The following is a 4,851-nucleotide window of genomic DNA, read 5'->3' as shown; positions in this document are numbered from 1 at the left end:
TTGGGCCCTGGGAATTCTCTGCTGCTGCCTTCCTGGGTTGGCCTGACCAGTCTGCCCAAGTTCCCTCCCCCGCTCCCAATTTCTCTTCCTTCTTTCTCTCCCTCACATCCTGCCCCAAGTTCACCGAGGTGGTTCCTCAGGAGTCCTTTGTCCGGACTGGTGACTAAGCACACCAAGTGACCTTAGTGAAAGGTGCCCTTACCTGTCAGTTCCGTCTAAGAGCAAAGCTGGAGGGAGTCTCAGTCCTAGTGACCTTAGTGAAAGGTGCCCTTACCTGTCAGTTCCGTCTAAGAGCAAAGCTGGAGGGAGTCTCAGTCCTAGTGACCTTAGTGAAAGGTGCCTTTACCTGTCAGTTCCGTCTAAGAGCAAAGCTGGAGGAAGTCTCAGTCCTAGTGACCTTAGTGAAAGGTGCCTTTACCTGTCAGTTCCGTCTAAGAGCAAAGCTGGAGGGAGTCTCAGTCCTAGTGCCAATGCTTGGGGCCCACGGGTGCTCAGTCAAAAGGCGTAATGGTGCCAATGACTGAGGTGCCGTGATTCCTCAACCTGCACAGAATTCCTGCCATGTTGGGGGCAGGCCAGGAAATTCCCACTTGTTTACTGTTTCTCTGCAGGCTGAACAGCACATCACACATTACAGAGTCCCAACGGCAAACTCTGCAAGACAAGCGTCCAGGTTCCTGCAGTGTACAAGGACACAAACGACTGGTGTGGGTCTGGGAACGCATTGGGGAGGACTGTCTGGGAACGCATCAGGGAGGACTGTCTGGGAAAGTATGGGGAGGACTGTCTGGAAAAGTATGGGGAGGACTGTCTGGGAACACATGCATCAGGAAGGATTGTCTGGGAAAGCATTGGGGAAAACTCTCTGGGGAACACATCAGGGAGGACTGTCTGGGGAACATGTCAGGGAGGACTGTCTGGGGAACACATCAGGGAGGACTGTCTGGGGAACACGTCAGGGAGGATTGTCTGGGAATACATCGGGGGGAACTGTCTGGGAATGCATCAGAGAGGACTGTCTGGGAACACATGCATCAGGAAGGATTGTCTGGGAAAGCATTGGGGAAAACTCTCTGGGGAATACATCAGGGAGGACTGTCTGGGGAACACGTCAGGGAGGACTGTCTGGGCACACATCGGGGAGGACTGTCTGGGGAACACATCAGGGAGGACTGTCTGGGAACGCATCAGGGAGGACTGTCTGGGAACGCATCAGGGAGGACTGTCTTGTGTATGCTTAGATGGCTTGGATGGGAGGAAATGTCATAACTCTTGTGTGCCCAACAAGAAAAACCCAGACAGTAAAGGGAGGGTGTCTCAGTCACTTCACTCTGCTGCAACAAATATCACAGACTGGAACGTGGGTTGGTAGAGTGCTTGCCTAGCATACATAAAGTTCTGGGTTTGATTTCCGGTACCTCACAATCTAGGCTGCACTGTGTACAACTGTCATGTTAATACATAGGAGGTAGAGACAGGAAGATCGAAGGTACAAGGTTATTCTTGGCTATACATCAAGTCTGAGGCTTGCCTGGGCTACATAAGACCCTATCTCAAAAGTACACAAAGAAAATAGACTGGGTTAGCTTATAAACAGTATAAATTTCTCTCTGTTTAGAGACTGGAAAATTCAAAATCAAGGAACAGCAAGTCCAGTGAGGAACCTTTGTTGCTGTGTCCCCACAATGAGAGACAGAAGAAACTCACCCTCCGAAGTCCCCTTCCAGGCACCCCAATCGCTTCCTAGAGGGTCAAGAGGGTACATGAAGATTGAGCACAGGGTCTCACACATGCTGAGCACCCCCACCTCTGACCTGCACTCCTTAGCTGCTGTACTTTAGATATCAAATATTCTCTAAAATGCATACATTGCAAACTTGCCCCTCCAAACAGTTTGTGGCACCACTAGGAAGTGCTAGACCCTTCAGAGACATGGCTACATAGAAGGAAATCAAGCACTGAGGGGGTGTTCTTCGGTGTATTTGAGCCCCCACTTGTCCCTTGCTGTTTCCCAGCTGCCACGAGGTAAGCAGCCTTACATTTCCTGCCATTTGAGAGGTTACATCACAGATCCAAGTGTAATGTATGCAGGACCATGGGCTGAAACTTCCAAAACCACAGACAGGTTCAAGTAAGCCTTTCCTGGTGGTCCTGGACATTCTTATGGTAATGGAAAAGGTGGCCACCTCATCAGCTCAAAGCCTGGCTCTTATCACTCATACATTGACAGGTTTCAATAGACAAAATTTTCATGAGCAGATCCTTGTGTCCCAGAGCGCAAAGCCGAGGAAGCACAGAACACTCGACTTCCTTATGCTGCTAGATCTATAGCTGCTCTGATTTTCTTACACCTAGCGGGGAGTGCGGGGGAGCATGTCATGGTATGTGCGGAAGTCAGAGGACAACTCTCAGGAGTACATTCTCGTACATTCTCTTCTATTCAGTGGGACCCAGGGATGGAACTCAGGTTGTTGAGCTTGGCTGCAAAGCCACCACACCAGCCCTATGGCTGCTTTAGAAGCATTTTTGCTCCATGTATGTCACCAGGATGCAGTAAGTCTGTTGGCTTGTTTCATATATGTCTCTGTGACCCAATAAGCTTTTTTTTTTTTTAGATGGGGTCTCACTATATAGCCCTGGCTGGCCTGGGCCTCTGTATGTAGACCACACCTGCCTCAAATTTACAGTGATGCCTCCCGAGTCTAGGATTAAAGAGATATGCCTCTATACCCGCCTGGCTTTTAGTTAGCTCTTTAATGGATGGATATGGAGCCCTAAATCCACATGGCCCCAAACCCAGAGGGCACAGGTCCATGCAGATATTTAGTACCTGAACTGTGCTTCCTTCCAGCATTTTCTGTGATTCCAACCCATCGGAATTGTCAGAAATCTTTGACACACCCAGCCAGCCCTGCTGTGCTTCTACAGAGGGCAGCCCAAGCGGCTCTCCCACTGGCCAGAGGAAAGCCTTTGCCAGGAGGACGTTAAGACCATGAGCCTAGGTGTAGCCAAGCCTCTGGATTTTAAAGGCCCCACAATTTTTTTTGTTTTGTTTTTGTTTTGTTTTTTGAGACAGAGTTTCTCTGTGGTTTTGGAGCCTGTCCTGGGACTAGCTCTTGTAGACCAGGCTGGTCTCGAACTCACAGAGATCCGCCTGCCTCTGCCTCCTGAGTGCTGGGATTAAAGGCGTGCGCCACCACCGCCCGGCTAGGCCCCACAATATTTAAGATACAAACAATACCCATAAAACCAAGGGGCGGTCAGAAGTGGGGAGTCAAGGTGACATTCAACACCACACCTTGTCCACACCTGTTGGCTCACTGGCAGAGCTGAGGATGAAATCCAGGCTCTCATACATGCTGGGCAGACAAACCATCGCCGAGGCAAATGCTTCACCTGTTTCTGAAAGCATAGGCTGGAGTGTGATTCACTGGTGACCGTGCCATTTCCACAGGCTGTTTACTCAGAGGTCGGTCAGTCCTTGTCATTGCTATGGAAACCTTGGATGGGAACAGGAACCCTTGACCTCATGTTGGCCAGTGAAGTCACAGCCACCAGGGCCTCCTAAACACCTGAGCCCGGGTGAGTGTGTGTACACCTACCATCCTGGAGACAATTTATCCATCGTTTATCAACATCTTGCTCTTTCTCCTTTGGCCACAAACACACATGGAGATTTTCCTGTCTGAGGCAAATGTTCTTATAGAGCTTAGTAAGGAAAGATCAGCAGGTCACTGGGCACCCTGACACAAACTCCTCATTAATGTCACATTTCAGAAAAAAAAATACATAATGCAACGTCATTTTTCAACAGGTCCTCAGTGTCAACTCAGCAAATAGGTATTGCTGTGTGCAAGGTGTCCTTATGCAGGCAAAGGAACACTAATAAGACGAGATACCTGGGAAACTGAGGCAGGAGGATCACCAGCTTGAGGCTAATATGGTCTATATAGGAGGAAGGAGGAGTATTGGTGGTTTGAGAGAAAATGGTCCCCAAAGGGAGTGACCCTATTAGGAGGCGTGGCCTTGGAGTAGGCGTGGCCTTGTTGGAGGAAGTGTGTCACTGGGAAAGTGGGCTTTAAAGTCTCCTCTGCTGAATCGACTCCGAGTATCCAGTCTACTTTCTGTTGCCTGCAGATGAACATGCAGCAGCTACCTCTCCAGCACCATGTCTGCCTGCACACTGCCATGTCCCACCATGATGATAATGGACTGAACCTCTGAACTGTGAGCCACCACAATGAAATGTTTTCCTTTGTAAGGGTTGCCGTGGTCACGGTGTCTCTTCACAGCCATAGAATCCCTAAGGTGAGGGAAAGCATTTTTTAAAATGTTGCAGTGTGCAACAATGGAAGGCGGATTATATTAATTGAGGGAGGACGGCGCCATGGAGGACTCACAGGGAGGAATGGTGATGGTAGACATCTGAGCATCTGGGGCTAGAGGGGGTTTGATAGAGCACTGGCAAAAAAAAGAACAGTGTTAGGGAAACTCGGAAATTAGGTCACGGCCAAACCATTAGAAGCAGACTCAGTTGGAGAATTGTCTGGACCTATCCAATAGGACCAGACTGAGAGCTGAAGTCATGCCAGCACCCAGTTGAAACACACATTTGTAAATTATTGTTAGTTGGCCTGGACTGCTGTATAAGGTGCTCAAGGTTAAAGGCCTCACGAGAAGACTACTGTCTCCCAGTTCTGATGGCCATGAGGTCACGGTGTGAGCAGGGCTTGTTCCTTCCGAGGCGAGGACTGAGAACCAGTCCCAGTCATCGTTTCCAGCTTGTGGTGGTTCACAAGCCATCTTCTGTAGCGACGGCTTAGAAGTGCTGTGCAATGATTCCAGCTGCTG

Source organism: Microtus pennsylvanicus, chromosome 10 (assembly GCF_037038515.1).
Source record: "Microtus pennsylvanicus isolate mMicPen1 chromosome 10, mMicPen1.hap1, whole genome shotgun sequence".
Lineage (NCBI taxonomy): Eukaryota > Metazoa > Chordata > Mammalia > Rodentia > Cricetidae > Microtus > Microtus pennsylvanicus.
The sequence above is the reverse complement of the archived record's forward strand: the minus strand, read 5'-3'. Positions refer to the sequence as shown.